We start from the raw sequence: 20,772 nt of genomic DNA, 5'->3' as shown, positions 1-20,772 counted from the left end.
TGTTTATACATTGGATTCAAAATATACGACCTTCAACATCTATAAGTCAATGTAACGAATGGTTAAAACGCAACAATTTGTTACCTATTTCAGTAATATAACCCTAGTAAAGGTATCAAATGTCGTGATTTTAAGAACTAATGTTTCCAGTACGGTGTTTCCGGCTCTAACAGCCCAGAACTCGGCAATTAAACTGATTTACAGCGCTTAAAGCGCTTCAACCCAGAAACTGTTTGCTTAATCAACGCTAAATTGTTAATTATTCGCCTTACAATACTGTTTTAAATATTCACAACCTTTCGTTTAGATACACGTACCTTATCCACCAAATTAATAAGCGATACAAACTTATCACACTTACATGATTGAATATCTTGTTTCTCTTTTTGTTTATTTATTTATTAACACTTTGTTACATTACAATATCAAAATGGAACATAATTAATAAATCGGAGAGCAACTAGCGGCCTTATCGCTTTCAAGCAATCACTTCCAGGCAAGCACTGTGAGTGAAGAAAAAAATGTTTTGTTTTTTCTTAAGTGCCTTGTTGGTGTAGCTGTAGATAAATATTGAATTATACTTAATGGATTTACTTGCTTTTAACACGATTATTTTTTACTTTTGGCAAACTAACATGATTGAACCAATCGGGCTGTATATGAAATACAGTAATCGTTTAGTTAATTGTTTCAATCAGATTTCACTATCTGTTAAGTGTCGTATGTACTACGCCCTTTTAGAAGCCAAAGTATGTACTTTGAAATATATTTTACTAATCAGACGTATATCGAAGCCAAGAAGTCGTTCATAAAATGTACATTTATACAGTAATAATATGTTACAGTTAGCTTGTGTAATATGAAGTTGTTGAATACCATATACGTAGATATTGTTAGTAAATTTCTTCAATCTACACTTTCAAAACAGAATGATAACACGACACCATATTAACGATAATGTTGCCACATGTAACATATAAATATACCCATAAAATAAACATAAACAATGGTCTACAAGCTTTGTATTGCCAGTATAATGTTATTACCAGATTTCTTGATAACAAAACATCCAAATGGGGAATTACTGCATAAAATATATGAAAATGACTTTAATCTGTTAGAGTGACTACATACTACATTTGGTAAAGGAGGATTTAACATTTCGTCGAATATTGTATTAAAAAACATTTTAAAGGTAAACGTTGCTCAGAAAGCCTTCGTTGATTAGTCGTTAAAGCAACTTTCGATTTTTCGACAGACCAATTATAATTATTTGGGTTGATATATATAATATGTCTACTACTAGCATATTATATATTATCTAAATTTCTGTAAACTCTAGAATTTAAATCGATTTTATAGTTTTATAAAATATTGATATTTTAAAAGTAGTAATAAGTAGATAATAAATGAATTTAAAAAGTTTCAGCGACGGAGGTTTAGTTAGTTGGGTATAGTATAGAAAGTAATATACTTTAAATATCCATTTGAAATCCGTATACTGAAATATTTTGCTAATTCATCGTTCACTCCCCAATAATAAGAGGTCCGCGCAACCGGAAGTCGTTTTTTACTTTTTCAAACTCTTGAGAGCTTTGCAAAATGTCTTCGAAAAATGATTTCATGCTCTTAAGTACATTCTGACATCCCTTCACTTGCTTTCACAATGGTACACTCAAACTTCTGAAACGTGGCTTTGGTTTCATAGAACCTTGTATGAAATTTAATCATATTTAAAAACGAAGTGTATTAAATCTGATTTATAATTACTGTTTAACATATTTATGTAAAAGGCAAACAAGGAAAAATCTAATATTAAATTAATCATTACGCGTGAATTTATTACATTATTAACTTGATATTGAGTGTTTTCAATTTCGTATATATTATCATACATGCCAGCTGTTTCATACTAAAACCTGCTAAAACCTTTTGCTTAGAAATCTAAATTTTAAGAACATGACGCTAGTAACTTAATCACATAAAAATTTAGTCTTTAGTTGTACCGTATAGGTGTTTGTAAATTTCAGTCGTTTTTAGATATGGCTCACAAAATTTAGAATTTTTGTCTTTACTCATCAAGTAACATAGAAACTAAGGACGAATTGCTACTATCGTTAACCTAAACTACATATGGATATAATAATTAATATTATAACAAAATCCTGTATGAAACATACACAGAAATGTACGCATTAATACGTGAACAAAAAAGGAAGGGATTAAATTTTCGTATCGATATCTCAAAATCTCATTATATGATTGTAATCTGATATTTAGGTGAGAAAGTCTGTTTCCGGTCTATGAGAAAAGTATAAATGGAGAAGAGTACTTAAATCCCTTGTCTTGTGGCATGTATGTGATAACAAAAACAGATAATGAAAGATAAGAAATATGTGTTCTTAACACTTAACAATTTTTCTGTTGGTCTCTTGTTTGTTAACATTATAATGTGTCATGGTATATGCACAAAGTGATAACTTTTGAGTATTATTCATTTTGACGCGGGTGTTTCTAAGTTTAATATAACGCTCACAGACAATTATTTTGAAAAGTAGACTATTTCTTTGACTTGTGTGGAGTACAGACAACATTTTTAGTCGATTTTAATGTGTACAACATATACAAAACAAAATAATTATTTTAATATCTCCCACAATTATTACCAAAATAGTTTATTTTATTTAACTTTGGACGCGTGTATGAATTTATTATATGAGCAGATAATATTTTATTCCCATATCATTTTAGATTTTATATTTATATATACTTGTAATGCTGAGTGAAATTAATTAAAAAGATGATTTATATAAATATACATTTGATTATTGATATAAATTATACATTTTCTATTTATAATACTCTACTGAACTAAACATCATTTGTGTTATCTTAATACATAGGTATAGTAAATTTATTAAAGATATCATACATCAATAACAGAGAGCGCTGAAAAGTCGCATCTAATATATAAAAATAGGGAAATACCGCCTCTAATTACGCTCTTTATACTTAATTTTTCAAAGTAAATAGAATTTAATGTAGAAATTAATTATCTTACAGATATCGTATTATAAGTGAAAATAAATCTGTATTGTAAAATTGGTATTACAACAGAAGTAATACAAATTTAACAGTAGACAACCCTAAACCTTACCTTTATAATTCTAGTAATATAACCTATAATTATTTTAATATAAAACTTACAATATTATTTCCGTATATCCAATAAACACAAGTCTTCACTACACAAAAACCACGAAACACGATGCGAATTTGGCGGTAAAACGGGCACGTAGGGACGTCCGACTTGCCCGAATACCGAGAGGGAACTAGTAGGGCCCGGCCAACTACGTCGACTATGAATAGTGTAGACGGCTTTCAGGAAAGGGATGAACAAACCCCTAAACAACATTTTACTTACTAAAACGCAAAATCGGCAACCCTGATTTTACAAGTTTTACAATTACAAGTAATTTACATTAAACGCGAAAGCTTACAAGTAAGCATTAGATGTTAACCAATAATGCCCTCGAAATAATTTAATATACAATAAAAGGGATAAAATAGATTTTAAGCACTGACTATTTATAAATATGTTAGATAACAGCAAAAAGTTTAATTAATGGTGGAAAGACAGCTATATTTTACCTGTGAATAGAATATCAATTGTTAAACATTTAAAAAACAAAAACCAACAAAGCATTTCAAAAATGGAATATCAGTGCTACCTAACTGTGTTTGTAGTTTAATGTGACATTAATCCAGCTATGTTTCGCCCAGAGTCAACACGTTGGATAGAGCAGCCATAAAATCTGGGCTATTTATAAAATGTCTGCAATGCCGTTGCAATGTTGGGAATAATCCTTATCGATCTAGGTTAATTTTAGCTTACAATAGGACGTGCGCAGGCTTTCACATGGAATTTGTATTGATCATCAACAGTTATTCTTAGGTTTGCGAATATTTAATTTGAGTGGTGCTAGTAGGATATTTTGTGTAAACTTGCAATATGAAATCTGGCTATTAATATACGGAAAAATTTCCATAAATAATATACTGAAAAGTAATGACGAATCGTTGCTCGTATTCGTATTTTAGCTGTACCTATAATCGATATATTTTTTATGATTTTGGTTTAAAAGTAGTTTTGTATGACGCAAGTTTCACGAAAACTTGGCCCCTTGGGTCGTATATTTTATAAAGATTGGAGATCTGACCTTCTCTAGGTCAATGTTCCTATAAGTTTACCGCTGAAACGAGGTTGCCATTACACAAGATCCGCTTACTATCCTGGCAGCTGAGGGAAACTGATATCTTGCGAATTAATATTTTATAGCACACTTGGATGCGTATCTTAAGTATTAAAGATTATGAGTCATATTACAACATATTTTTAATAAAATACAATTTAACTTTTTTTTAATTCCCATACGTTTTTAATATGCTCCCTTCATTTATTTGATTATTTACACTTTGTTTAGATTACAATATAAAAAAGTTAGTTTCTGAATAAATTCGGGCTGGTTATTGCAATGGTGATCTGGACTGCTGACTGAATTTATTTTGTAAGTTTATATTAACATTTGGTATAAAACTTACTAGATACTGTTTTCATCTATGGGTGGAATCTTCCCCGTACCAGCTTCTTCCACTTGACCGTATTCGACGAACAGCGGTTAGAATCAGAATCTTGCATCTGCATCTGCTGCATTTACCAGGTGAGTTTCATCATCGAATGTCGAGGCAGAATACGAAATTCCAGCCGTATCACCTCGGCGTTGGTCTCTCAACAATAGTGTTTTTAAGGTTATTTGCGGACCACCACTGCTATGTGGAACCAGCTGCCCACTGAAGTATTTCCGAACCAATTCGACTTAGGGTCCTTCAAGACAAGAGCATACCAATTCTTAATAGGTCGGTGATGCACTCGCGAATCCCGTGTCATTGAGTGTCCATGCACTTAACACCAGGTGAGCCTGTTGGTCCCCCCTGTTTTATAAAAAAAACCTTTCTTGTTTAACTGTGATAATTTGAACGATATTATAGTTAAAACATCTAGTAAATACAATGTTCATTACGGATAGCACAATAGTCATTCAAAGTTATAAGTAATAAACATCAAAATTTGCTTTGTAAAATATTGTAATGTACATTTATTTTATTTATACACATAAAGCTGCAAACATCTGGTTTGTAGTCAATACTATGATAGGAGGGCGGTTAAGGTAACATTGATAAATCTAAAAATCATCACATATGATTATAGTGCATTAAAATATAAGATGCGGGTGAAATGACAAATAGAAGCGTCTTTGTCGTTACTTAAATATGTTGTACACTGACACTGAGTAATAATAGTGTGGTGATGATGCATATTTTGTAAAATTAACTTTAAAGGAAGCCGTTTGTTACCGTTATTATTTTCAACAAAGAAATACTATTATTTCTGATGCTTCATACGCATTCACGAAGATCGTTAAACAAATTAAATGTAGGTAATTCTAAATGAATAGAAATATTATTTAAACTGATTTTATATACAAACATTTTGTATAATTAAATTACGTTTTTTACTGATGTATTTATTTTTTTATTTTTACATTTAGGTAAAAACAGAAAACAGATTGATTACATACATACAGTTATTACACATTAAACAACATATAAAAATCTGATATCCAATTATATCTGTACACAACATTTTACACTAAATATCAGCCAAACAACATACACATATTAAACTAAATGATAAAAAAAAGAAAAAAAAATTATATATTTTTTTTTCTTAATTCAAATTAGTAATTTAATTAATATATACGTTACCATTATTTTATATGTCAGGATAGTTTCATTACATATTTAAATAGTTTAAAATAATAATGTTATGAAATACGCTATAAGCTATTATCTACCTAATGAAAATAACTAACAAAAAATGTTTTTTTATATGTCAAAACCTACAAGTCATTTCTCTTATACTCCTAGGTAGGTACATAGTCTCATAATTTATATGGTCTCTTTTTGGTCTGGACCTCCGATTTCTGAATCTGTTTCATGATAATTTTTAAATGTAATAGGAAAGTAGGTGATCGGCCTCCAGTGAGACTTTAAGACATGTCGGTTTCCTCACGATATTTTCCTTAACCGTTCAAGCGAATGTTAAATGCGCACATAGAGTTCATTGGTGCACAATGTAATTTATAGTATTAAAAAAAGTACAATTATTAAAGTCATAAATTTCCTCTACATTAATGTTATTTAAACCACAATGGCCTGGTTAATCACAAATCTAACTAATAACAAAGTCTAAAATAATGTTAATCAATTAAAATTTAGGTAATTACTACACTGTAAATTCATATGTCGAAAGAAAATCGAAGTATCACGCATTGTATTTTCAGGAAAGAGCCTCCAATCGTACATGTCAAGACGCCAGACGTGACAACGAATTTTAAAGTGCACTCTATGTAATAGCGTTCTCGATTCTTCGAAATCATTGTAGTGACGTGTGGTAATAAACACGTTAAAAAACGTTACTCAAGAGATTTTGACGCGATTTTAGGTGTTTGTGGAAGGAACCAAATCATTTCCAGATGCGGAGATTTTTTTTTTAATTTAATTTATTTTGCTCCGATTAGAACGAGCAAGAAGGAGGTATTAGATACGTTGCATCGCGACCATATAAACCACGAAACTCTCACGTTTAAAGAGATGCTAATCACCTCGTGTACACTAGAAGTGTAGTTAATCCCGGGCGCCATGTTAAGCTTTCGAAATCCTCTCAAAGACGCACGCTTTAATTATTGATAAAGTAGAAAATCAACTGTACTTAGCTTGATTTTATATGGTTGGGCGCTTTTCTAAACAGAATATATAAACAAACACTGTTAAAATTAAAGTGTTTAAATTATAGAACAAACTTACGCTTGACCATGGGATGACATTGGCTTAACTTTAAGTTGGGATCATAACAACAATAGTATAATTTAATGTGTAATAATTATGTAGATATTTTTTTGAGCAGGGGGCAAAAGGGTAGGAGGCTCTCTTAGATGTTAGGCGATGGCGACCGTCGCCCATGGACACTCAATGCCAGAGGGCTCACGAATCCGTTGCGGGCCTTTTAAAATATGATGTGCTCTTTTCTAGAAATACCCTGAGTCGAATTAGTTTGGAAATACTTTAGTGGCAAGGTATACATACGTCAATATGTATGGTGGCAATTGCCTTGAAAAACGCTCAGCTGTGGAACGGCGGACGTCAAGGTGATACGGGTGGAATTTCGTATTCACAAATTATAAAAAGTCGTAATAACAATTTTTTTTTTATAACGTTTCATACTATTTTAAAGTTGGTTTCATAATTATCAAACAATATTATTTTCAGCGAGATAAGCCAGATATTTTGCTGAATAAGCCACGTCGGTTCTTACACGCGTCAAGCTTGCGGAGAACGTGTTCTTACTTATTAAGTTCAAGCTAAAAGCTCGCTGTGAACTTGCTTCACGAACAGAAAACAACTAAAACTGCTTGATCGATATCCTGGAAAATTCAATAGCATTTTCTCATAACGTAAACCTAATAAAGTCTCGAAGTGGCATATGCTTCGAGGAAAAGTATAAAGAAAACTTTATAATTATAAGTAACGAAAAAAATATTGGTATTTGAGTTAATGAAAACACTTTTTTAACGGATTGAAACTATGTATTATAAACATATAATTGTTTTAAATATATTTTTCATTTTTCTCGACGTTTCGCGTGCGTGATCACGGTGACTGAGACAAAAGGTGTTCAATGCCAAACAGTATCACAGCTGGAGCAGAGCACAGTGGAGTTATATATATTATATTAGTGTTTTAGAATATCATCATCATCACTGGTGCTACAGCCCCATGTGGGCCTTAGCCTCCGTAAGTACAGTTCGCCATCACAATCTATCTAGTTCTATCCGCGTCTAATTGCGAACCCCTATACTCGTAGTTTCGAGGCCCCTTGATTAATCAATCCCACCAATGCAGCCTCGGTATATCGGGTTTTCTCTTGCACCAGGATGTGAGTTCAGTAAGGACCTTGCTTCAGCCGTCTACTATTCGGTACACATGTTCCAGCCACACGATCCTGTTGCAGCTTATGAATAGGACGGACGTCTAGGATCTTATAAAGTTCTTCTTTATAAGATCCTAGATTTTTTTTCAAACTTTTAGATCTTATTAAATTTTAAAAGAATATTCATGTATTATATATTTATTTTCATGTGTCAAATATACACAGATAATACATGGGGACATATCATTTAATTTTAGAATATGTAATATTTTCTCATGAAATTCGATTGAATAGTATATTTAGTTTAAGTTTAGAATCTTTGGTAATAGATAGAAAGTCCATGTTATATATGATAAGTCTGTCTGTCTACAAACTTTTATCACTCCCAGTATTAATGAACTTGTTCAAGTGTTTTGTTCATTAAATTAACGAAGAAATCAATTTGAGTACGGTTTGCATACACATGTTAGTTAGACTAATTAAGAAAACCCCAATTATACGCCAGACTTGAGATTAATTAAGCTTCCGAAATATTAAGGGAATTTTGGTGCCCCTTATTCCCATAGCATAAGTGATAATTTTACTAAACACGAATTACACTAAACAAAAAAAGTCATGTCTAATATAGATCTGTAAATTTACTGTTAGAGTTCCAAATTGCAATGGCAAATTCAAATGTTTTTAAATTCAAATGTTTTTTGCAATCGAACTCTCTCTCTCTCTCTCTCACGGTTTGTGTGATACCAACTGATACCTTGATCAAAAGAAAAATAACCTGCTTTGGGGCGCTAAACTGACCAATTAGTGCAACACTAAGTACAGTCATACACATGCAAATTAACATTACATTACATTATTCATAGATTATATTCGCAGTTCTTACTCGTTATGTTGCAATTAATGTTTCTTAACCTGCCTTTAATAGTTTCCGCCATTAAAACTAACAATATCCAAGGGTCACACAACGCACAATTGAATTGAAACCCCACCACACTAATAGCTGACAATGACAATCAATGACTTAATGTCCTATAACCCTGAGATGGGGCATAGGGTGTCAATAGTCTCCATCGAGTTCGGTCTTTAGCGTCGTATTTCTTGGTACGGCCACTTCCGCTTTCCTTGCTGGTTCCATTCTTGCGCCTCCTTGGGGATTTGGAATCTCTTAGGAGTGTATGGCCTATTTATTTCCACTTGCGTCGCTTGATCTGCTGGTCAATCGAGGTTCTTCGGCAACTCTCCAAAGTTTCTCATTAGAGATTTTTTGGGCCAGTAGATGCCCAGAATATGGCGAAGACTGCGGTTGACGAAAACTTGGAGTCGTTACTACATGTTTTTAGTTACCATCTACGTTTCAGACTCATAGAGCAGTATATATTAGATTTTTTTACGCCCAAGGCGCAGGCTATACTCTTTCGACTATACCGCCTAGTATTTTGTAGAATAGTATAGATTTAACGTTAGAGTGACAATCAATAATGACCTCATAAACATTGTTGCCATTTGAAAATATTAATTCCGATAATTTTCAGTTTATGTATAATATTTTACAACTATTAGTAAAGATAAATATATAGGTTCTCGGCAATATTCCTATTCGAAAAGCAATATTCTCGTCCGTTTCATACAATTGCATGCAAATTCATACAATCGCAAACAACTCCTAATGTTGAGAGTCGGTGTCATGAATGTTGCATGTGGAAAATCTAGGAATGTAGGGCACAGCAATACATAAGTGGATTAGGAAAACAAGGTTTGTATGGCGTGTCGTTAGAATTGATAACTATGCGGTCTTATTTAAATGTTATTTAAGACTTAAAATTTTATGGGCGTCCCATTTCCTTCATAACCATCGTTGAAATACTTTTGTTCTAAGTTACTTTGAGATTCGGAGTCCCGAAGGCCAAAATTATATTATATTGACATGCCTCATTTAGCACAATATCTCGATTCATAATACTAACAACTAGTTTCCTTACCATATTACCCCTACCGTGCCATACAGATTCAAACTAACATGAGTTCTCTTATATAATTATTAAGTCTACAATAATACAAAAGTCTACGATATTTTTTTCTATGTTTTTGTAAAAAGGGACGGATCTACTTCAGGGCTTTTTGGGCTGCAGCCCAGAGCCCCGTGGATACAAAGGACCCCCAGACTCCACTAAAAACAATAGACGATTATTCATTAAACAAATATTTGAAATTTTATAAAATCCAATCGTAATGTTGGAAATCCTGAGTCAACTTATGTGCGATGCGCGAATCCAACGGAACCGGGAATTCCCCGTCGTTTGTCTTCGGTCGCTGTATTTTTTCGCGTCAGCCTCTGTAACGGGGGACTTCCCCGTAATACCCTTACCTTCCCCCACAAATTCACGACCACCCATGTGTGTATTGTATTATATTACTGTAGCAAACTACGATTAAAATAGGATAACATGTTATCTCTAGCCAAGAAAAAACCCTTTTAATACAATGCTTTCAAGTGTAAGCGTAAGAAGCTTTCTCATTTATATAACAGCGACCCCAAAACATTTCACTTAAGCCAACAACGATAAGTAATAGTTTTATACCCCCACCCATTTTGGCTACATTCCCGGAATGTTTAGTGGATACCCTGGATACTCTCCAAAGTCCGTCTACCTCATTATCGTACTAGTGTTAATGCCGAATGCCCGTGAAATCTTTTAGAGGGCACTCTAGTGCGTTTTAATTCTGTCTCTTTATTGCTTGCTTCGTTAAAGCTGAGAGGTTATTTGGCTGAATGAAAGGACCAAGGTTTAGTCGAATTAAAATGGGGAATGCGAGCGAAATTTTTGGCTGCAACTCAATAAATTGACCAATTTTTGCGCTCATTATTAACACGAAATATGGAATTTGGTTTTAAAGTTCCCTGGCACTGTGTAACGTTCTACTTTGAATAAGAGCAATAAATCAGTTTTTATTAGATCGAAAGGCGTAAATTGAATTGACGTTGGGTATGCAACAAAAAAATATCATTGATAAATGACGATGCGTGAGTTGCTACTATACTCTACTATCAAGCGTTGCTGTTTTGTCACTGTTCATAATATATAGCTTGAACCCCACATTATAGATCCGTATTTTATAAAAGTCATACCTCATTCCAGTTGGGTGGATATCGGCTATAAATGTTCAGCTGCTGGCAACAAAAGATTGCGTCTGATGGTCAACTTATTGTAACACTGATGTTACAATAGACACCAATCGTACGTCCCACGACAACAATAAGCTTGGTTTTAGCTTTGAGATATTTGGGCAATGAATGTTTGGATATCCCAATGCTTAAGGTAACAATACGTTTTTTGGATTTCTCCTATAATAGTTTAAGGTTAAAAAAAATCGTTTCGTTATAAAAAATTAAACCATTTTTTATAATTTCTACCTAACTTTATAGTTTTACACACTGAATTTTGTAATATTTAAAATGTAATATTTGTTTTCAGTCAAATAAAATAAATTTTTATTTTATTTTTTATTAAATTAAGTGAAATATATATTTAATGAATAATATAATATATATAATACTAGCTGACCTGGCAAACGTCGTCTTGCCAAACTACTACCTTTAACTCAGCGCCATCTGTTAGAATTGTATCAAATAATAAACAAAGTTAATGTTATCGTAATTTTAGTAAGGATGCCTTTTTTTTGAAAATGAAATATAGCCTATGTCACTCAGGAATGATGTAGCTTTCCAACAGTGAAAGAATTTTTCAAATCTGCCAAGTAGTTTCGGAGCCTATTCAATTCATACAAACAAACAAACAAAAAATCAAACCTTTCCTCTTTATAATATTTTATATAATATCAATAATTGAAACATATACATGGTTATATTTCTAATAAAAATACACGCGTGAATTATGTCTATAAATATATATTTTTAATACAAAGAAAGCGTTTTTAAAATATCGTAGGTGGCAAGTATGGCATGTAAGCTGCTGGCTATATTTTGACACATGGACAACAATTTCCTTTGTTATCTGTAAACGCAATATATCAAAGGATGATACACGATCAAAAACACATGAATGGGATTTTGGAAGCGTAAAAACATTTATCAGAAAAAATGGAAACATCCTTCACACCTTCACAATATCTACGTGGCAGCTAAAACAATAAAATCAAAGTTGAAAATATTCGACAACGAAATAATCAAGACAATTACTAAAATGATTTCCTACGTGATTTATTACGTCGTCAATTGAATTTCAATGTGCGACCACCCGCTTTGCTACTAACGATGTCATTGGGAACAATACTAGAAGCACAATGTAAGAGTAACGACCTTCTCAGAGTCAGCTATTGATACCACTAGTTAAATAGCCAAAAAACAAAAGATAAATAAATCACCAATCGTATACAACGCCATTCAAATAAACTGTCATGATGCTGAAACTTTGCCACGCTATTTTCTGCTACAGGTCTATCATGACAAGGCTGATATTTGCTCACACCCATAACTTGTTAAAGTGTAGAATTTTAATATCCCCGTAGACAATAGCAATTTTCGGACATTGTTAACTTTACAACCGCTATAACATAATCATTGGTGCATTGTCGGACACGCTCTCGGAACTATAGCGGGTGTAAAACCATTTTAGTTTAGAGAACTGGACATTTTGTAGATAGAATGACATAATATTTTTACCGCGACGTGTAACTAATCGATTGTTGAAACTCAGCGGGATTTCTTTTAGTTTTGCAATTGTCTATTAGAGATACCTCCTTTTTCTAAAGGTGCGTTATTCTTTTATATCCAAACCGAAGATACGAAATTATTCACAAGTACATTGCTTATTTCGACATAATTATTACAGGCTATGGATTGAATAATTTATCACTTATTTAATTTAGAACTGTGATATTACTTGGGTGATTATTATTAATAAGAGTATTTGAGTAGTAATTCAGAAGTTTATGAAGATTATTATTATTGTGAATAGCATACTGTAAAGAAGAAAAAAATATTTTTTATCATGTTCATGGTAAGGTCTTATATAAATTTATACTCGTATTTTTTCATTTCTTTGTATAGTGTTAAACGCAAATCTGGGTTTTCCAGGTATGCTGATGAAAGAAAAAATGTATAATGGGCTAATATGGGCATTGAAGCTCTTGTAAACTACAGACGATTTTTTATTTATTATTAAATCCTTGAAGCAGTTATGAATATAAAGCTTTCATAACATTATTCAAAACATTAAAAGAAACATGCCTGTATATACCGAGGGATCCAACACGGCTGTGGGTGCCTGCATGTATTCAAAAAATTGTTTTGCCATAGCTATCAAACTATTTATTGACGTTCCTAGAAGTTATAGATGACTGCTGTGTAACGCTTTCAAGAGGAAGGTAATTAAATGTTTAAAGGACCTTCCCTTTTAAAGCGTGGGCAGCAGTGGGACCTTTTTTATATAATTGTTGCCATGGTAACAATTATAAATAACTCATTATTATTACATTATATCAATGTTCTTATTATATGACATTTACATGTCAATTAATATACTTTAATAATTTAATTATATTAATATACAATTACAAACTAAAAATATATCTAATAACTAACCTTAAAATTTAATTATTAAAAAATATTATTAAAAGGAGTCCCTTTAGGCAAGGTTCCGAAGATACTGGCAGCGTTCCCTCTTTGAATAGCTAGACTAATTCTTTGTGCGAGGTAGCTGCCAGCTCTTCGTTCTCCTGTGATGTCGACTAACCTTTTTGATAATTCCCTAAAAAGCTTTAATGCGCTAGGACCCCACGGACCAAGGGTCTCGACACCGAATGGGACAAAATCATATTCAGAGCCTAGACCCCTGTATTTGCAGACTTTAGCTTTTTCAGCCGCATCACAAGCCGCACCAGCTCTCTTGATAGTTCCATGAAGATTGGAAGGGGCCAGTGTGTCTGAACAGGTGGCATAAAATCTTTACATGTCGATTTTAGTATGTTTGATTGTGCGGATTTTTAAAATCAATCAGTCAAGTTGCACTTGTTAGTAAGTAGTTCCATTTAAGTAAATTATCCAGTACTCATGAAAATACAATCGCAAACTGAATTAAGCATTGTAACCAGGCTAATTCGTATCAAACTCCACAATTCAGCCAACAATTTACATAGAAGCGTACAATTGACCGCAACTCTAGGACAATTTGGTCTAAATTTGTCTCGCTTACGCTAAACAGAGGAAGCAGGGCAAAGTTGGCATCCCCGTACAATTTACGGGCTCCGCGCCAGCTAATCTAATTGCCGACGCCCTGGTGTTTCCATGACCTTTCTAAATGCATTTTGTGTGTTGCTCATTATCACCTACCGGTTAACATACGTGACAATCGAATATACCGTAAGAGATTGCTCGTATAGACTTGCTTTGTAATGTTTATGGTATCTCTAATTATATTGTACAGCATCTTAGGTGGTCAGACACTCCGATGAACCCAATTCGTGTATTACTGAGTTTTTCTGTCAATGTCTCCTGGTCCAGTAAAGTATCATATCAGAAAAAATAAGGCTACCATTAGATCGGCCTTTTGTATCTGCCAACATGAAACAGATATCGTTTTACTAGGATTTGAAGCCAACCCTATAATGTTATACCGCAGTTCACATCTTTGCTATTAGAATAGATAATCTAAAAACCGTTTTGATACTATATACCGAATTAAGTTTTAGTTGACTGGTTTTTAAAGAAAAGACAATACTGATGTTTGGGCCCCTCAAAATGATTTTTCATACAATGACAGTTGGAATTAACACATCGTACCGCCCTCTGCATGTCCAACACGCACCGCAAACTTTCACAAACTAGCCCCTCTTCCCCTAAGCAATGGAATAGCATTTCTTTCCTATTTCTTTCGAATAAAACCTGTCAGAAGATTTTAATGGCTTTACGCACGAATTTTATTCTTTTGTGTATATAGACATAATCTTTAACGGTAAATTGATCTATTCATTACCGCCTACATATTGTCATTGTCTGTCTGCGTTTATTTGGTAGCGTATTAATTGTTTTACCTTCAAATACCAACGAACTTTATATAAACCTATATTTTGAATTTTATTTACCTAAAATCATGTAATATTAATTATTTTTGTTGTATATTCCTATAATATATTCTAATGCCCAATTCTTTACAATATAATAATTGACTTAAAAATATATTTATTTTACTCGTGAAAATAAAAAAAAATAAAAAATTTTTTTTATTTTCACGAGTAACTCCATTACTAATTGTTCGCTACTCGTTGGAGCTATACGATATATGGATTTATATCTTCCTTCACAGATTAGAAATCATATCGTGTGTATGGGAATCGGTTGGTAATCTTCAGGAGGAAATTTTGGTATCGCGTGGCATGCACAGGCACCACAACACGCGATCGTTGCTCACGGAGAAGGAACAGCTGATAATTTACTGGCTAATAGACAATGCGAACGCTGACGTGAATGTGTTACGTAACGGGTAATTCTTTATTCTCCTTTAAAGCCTGATGTTATTTTGTTTAAAAAAAACACAGCGGCTCACGATGTTTTCTTTCGCCCTACGAGCATGTGTTAATGGTTCACATAAAAATAAAAGTGCTTTGATGCAATGAATCGAACGCATGACATCAGGCTTGAGGGCTGCCAATACTGCTTTATATTATTTTATTTTAATATGTATATGGCGTGATAATAACCCACTGGCGCTTCATCTCTTCAGCTCTCCAGTACCAGATATGCAGATGTACCGCCATAAACGCCTCAAACATTTTTGTTTCATTTAATGTTTACCTTCGTCACAATTAGAAAAAAGTATTTGCACGTCAAATCGAAAAAAAAAAAAATATTCATTATTATTACTATTGATAATTATTTGAAACATTGTACTTTGAAAACATATACATATATAACATATATTCAAACAAACAAAAATCATTTATTCATGTAGGTAACACAAATTACAATTATGAACGTCAAAAAAGAAATATACATTGAATGCTTCCAATTTTACATTTACTACTAATTCTCAAATCAAGGGCGTAGAACAGAAGGGAAGAACTGGCAAAAAATAAAATGTTATGTGTAGGGATAGGTAAGAGTAGTCTTGGTCTTGGCGTCAACATATCCTGAGGTCATAGGATTGGTCTCTTGCCGTGCACCCATGGACTTTTTGCCTATGCGTCTAATACTCTCTTGTATGGTAAAGGAAAATATCGTGAGGGAAAGTCAAATGCCAAGTCATAAAGCGATGACTAGTGTCAGAAAGAAGGACAGACTAATTATAGGGGTAGTAGCACCACTAAATTATTATTACTTATATTTAGGTATACAACTTATCTATGTCTTATTTATAATTTTATTGCGGGGATCATCTCAAGAGTTTTATGTGAGATACATTTTAAACAATTTAAGTACATATTGGCTTGTTTCAAGCTTCATTTATACTTCATAATAAGTCAATAAATTCATTTATAGTTAGTACATTCCTTTTAATCTAATTGCAGTCCCACAAACAACCGCAGACCCTTATTAATTAGTCCACTTCTATTTGACCAGTCCCCTGTTTCTAACTTTTGAAGATAAAGTTAGAGACAGTCAACAATCAACATCCACATAGCGTTTATTCAAGCAATGAGTCACATATACATATATATAATTCATTTTTTTATATTTTTTAAAAGGGGTAAACGGAACAGGTTTTGGGTAAATTATTTTTGATTTCATTAGTCGAGTCCTGGTTGTCAGCTAGTTTTAAAACGGGTGTGGTTGCGTTTAACAGAAAGATTTCCGTGAGTTCGTGCAAATCTGGTATGCGGGACAATTTTCTTTTCTTCCGTTACAAAGGCCATTGTAATAATATAAGCTTTAATGCATTTTTATCACGACTTTTACTAGGCTGAATTAAATTATTTTTACGTATAAATGCAACGACATTGCTATTTTATTAATAATGTACATGATATCAATGTAGTATAGTTGAATAATAATACAATAGCTAACGATCGATCGATACCAACTCCGGGGAAATAAATGCAGATACATGCAACATTTCCTACAGCTGTGATACTTTTTTGACATTCAACACCTCTTGTCTTCAGTTACCGTGACCACGCACGCTGTTAAGCACGCGAAACGTAGTTTAAATTTTAAATTTTGTTTAAATATTTATAAGTTTACAATAATACATAACTTCAATCCGTTAAAAAAGTGTTTTTCTTTAAATGTGTAAAGGTTATGTTAATAAAAGACAATACTAATAGCTAACTTACAAAAGTAATTACTAAAATTTACAGGTACAAGCAATCCCTTTAGGCAAGGTTCTGAAGAATCAAATTGTCATTATTATTATTATTATTATTTAAAAAAAATCCCTTTAGGCAAGGTTCCGAAGAATCAAATTGTACATTTTAAAAATTCTACTTAACGATAGTCGGCGCAGGAGCAAATTTTATCACAAAAATAAAACGTTTTTTCACCAATAAGGACAGCAGGTAGAGTATGGATGAAGTTTCATATCACCTGGACGTCCATCGTTCCTCAACTGAGCGTAATTCAAGACAGTATTTGCTGCGCACCATCACTGTGTGCAACCAGCTACCACTGAAGTATTCTCGAACAAATTTGATTTATGGCCCTTCAAGAAAAGAACATACAGAGACGTAGATGAGCCTCCTGCTTGTTTGCCCCAGCTTCTTTAGAAGAAGAGTGGAATTTAACGTTTTCTAATTTGTGATTGCCGGATGAGCCTAGTGTTCAAATGTATATTAAGCAGATAATATTTTCTGCTTAATATACAATCAAGATGTGAGGTTAAATATATATATACGTTAAAAAAAATCAGGGGCACTACAACATCTTTAGGTCTTGGCCTCAGATTTCTGAATCTGTTTCATGATCAATTTGTTTTTAATCTAATAATATGCAAGTAGGTGATCAGCCTCCAGTGCCTGACACATGTCGTCGACTTTTTGGGTCTAAGACATGTCAGTTTCCGCACGATGTTTTTCTTTTTCCTTCACCGTTAGAGCAAATGTTAAATGCGCACATAGAAAAAAGTCGATTGGTGCACAGCCGGGAATCGAACCTACGACCTCAGGTATGAGAGTCGCACGCTGGAGCCACTAGGCCAACACTGCTCGCGTAAACGTTACCAATATATTTTTTTTAACAGATGTCAGAATATGATATAATTTTTATCGCAACAATGCAGTGACGTGGGAGTATAATAGTTATATGAGTAATAGAGACCTAAGCCGAATGGTTCATTTACTAACGATAACATTCATTTACTCTTCGTACCATTATGATCCTTCATAAAAGTAATACTTATTTTGCTAAAAATATACAATCTCCACATACCATTCATAAATGTTAGCTATTTCGTTGGGGTAAAGTTGATATTCGAATGACATCCTAAAAGAGGTTTCGTTTGAAGTTGAGTACGTCCATTTCTTTTGCCGCCCATAATAATGTTTGGCGATTTATCAAATGGCAATTTCGTAATAGATACTGCGATGCGACGTTTGATAACACTATATAAATTGCAGAGATTACTTTATATTGAATTCTATAGGATAATAATATTATAAGTTCTTTAAATTTTACTTTCTATTTTATAGGTTTTACTTTGCTGTGTTACACAATCTACGGACTGTGCGACTCTAAACCATGAGTCGTACATTCAAACCCCGGATTTTCAAAAAAAGAGTATTATCACTTGATCGTGCTATTAAAGATATAGGACATATCGGTTTGCTGACATCGTTATTAAGCCGATATGTCTTAGAGTAGAGGATCGACATATTTTAAACACAGTCTAAAGAAAAAATAAGAAAACGCCTAAGAGCACAGTATTTGCACAATATTTAATATCTGCACTAATATTATAAAAATTAAAGTTTGCGAAGTCGAATGTTATCTCTGAATACACTAAAGCGATTCTAAAAATTATTGTTCCATTAGAAAGCCAAAGTAAGTCGAAAAAAAAACGGTGTTACGATGACAGATAAAGACCTCAAGTTCTAGACAATAATGTAGGAGCTTGCTTAAGCCAGGCAATCATTTGTCGGGTCAGCTAGTTTTATACAAAAAAATTATAACTATAATAATATTGTGAACAAAATATTTTATTATACCGTATTTGATCGTACCGTAATATTTTTCCAGCGTAAAACTCAGTTCTAAATTAAAGTAAAATATAGGGTTTCCTGGAAGAGATCGCTTGTTAGCAATAAGGCCGCCCGTTGCATCCCTTGTAATTTTAATATATAAGAATAATGATAATAATAAATAATAGACAGATGCTAGGATTATGAGAACAACTTTGTCCACTTATTGATGATTTCTTTCGAGAAAAGAAATTCTCAATAAGTTCAAACATATGTTCAAAGAAATATTATGAAAAAGTTATATTTATATGAAATCATAGACTACATAGTTCACAAAAGAAAACACAAAAAAACAAATTAAATAAAAATAAGCGTATAGCCTTAATACCGGACATGTCTTATATTTTACGACAAGACAAACACACCGCGTTTATCTGTAATAACACCCTTTTGTTATACTCTTTTGTACCTTATTCCTATCTGTTTTATCGATGGTTCTTTGTATCTTAACACCAATATCTTCATACATAAACCTTGAATATAATTTTAAGGTCCATAAAGTTCAGTTTTGCATAAAGGATATTTTTAATGGAATTTGATGTTGGACTGAGTATAGTTCACCGGGAAAAATGATAACAATAGATGTAAATGACTTTTTGACATCTGTATTGTTGGAGTTTTTTAGTTTTATTGATACAAGTGCTTAGACAAAACAGGTTTTGATTTTATCCGTCATAAAAGACTGGGGCTTCTATCGCGTAAGTACTTGGAACTATGTTAAAATAGTGTTTGTATGTCTTTAATAATTACTATCCGTTACTTTGTAATGATAGTTGAAAGTTTTAGTGTATGGAAATAAAATACATCAGCTGACAAATCAGATTAAGGCTTTGCTAATGCAATGGTCTATAGGATTATAGATTATAGAGAACCTTTGTTAATATTATTGATATTCATTGCCAATTTGATAGTAGCATTATGGTCCGAAACTCGTATTAAAAGTTATGATGCAAATAAACTTAAACTTAGTAAAAAAAAATCAATTAAAATTTCCGAAAAACCCGAGTATATTTAAAAATATATAAAACCTACCTCACAAATCCATCAATAGTCCATACACAACTCTAACACAACACACACAATTTTCATGCCAACATTACAAGTCTGTCGCGAACAAATTGCCGTGGGCGGAAAGTCGCCCGCCCAAATGCGTGTGGTCTCCACGCCTGCGAAACCGTTACTGAGGGGAGGGCAAGCAGATCAGAACCTGAAGCTTTCAGCGCGCGCATACCTTAAGCACATACAGCAAGGGTGCTCTTGCAATATCGTAAGGTGCTTCACAAGCTGAAGGATAATTTTCATATATTTTAAGTGCATAAAAAAATGAATGCGTTATAGCTATAGTTAGAGCTGTTAAATTTCGACTATGAAAGTAAAATATAAACGGCATGGTTATTATATAAAATTGAAAATCTTTATGCTTAGATCTGAAAGCACCAATTGTCATAATTTATCTTGGATAAGGGTGGATGATATGACGAATTGCAAAAGTATCTACATTTTGAACACTTAGCTACTAGTTAGATTTAGTTTCT

At 32.8% G+C, this 20,772-nt stretch overlaps 1 protein-coding gene across 2 annotated transcripts in view; it reads right to left on the bottom strand.

The window, feature by feature from the left end:
* LOC110994522 (roundabout homolog 2) overlaps positions 1 to 20,400 on the bottom strand; it is a 53,142-nt gene extending 32,742 nt beyond the window's left edge. The window contains exon 1 of one of the 2 annotated variants that reach the window (XM_022261201.2): positions 20,270 to 20,400. The gene's annotated coding sequence lies outside the window, so the exon portion shown is untranslated. Of the gene's footprint in view, positions 1 to 3,207; positions 3,316 to 20,269 lie in introns of those variants that run through there. The other variant, XM_022261200.2, reaches the window with a different exon arrangement.
* Positions 20,401 to 20,772: the final 372 nt, after the last annotated feature.

The sequence above is a fragment of the Pieris rapae genome, chromosome 18, assembly GCF_905147795.1.
Source record: "Pieris rapae chromosome 18, ilPieRapa1.1, whole genome shotgun sequence".
In the NCBI taxonomy this organism is placed as follows: domain Eukaryota; kingdom Metazoa; phylum Arthropoda; class Insecta; order Lepidoptera; family Pieridae; genus Pieris; species Pieris rapae.
Note: the sequence above shows the minus strand (reverse complement) of the source record. Positions and strands in the feature narration are given on the sequence as shown.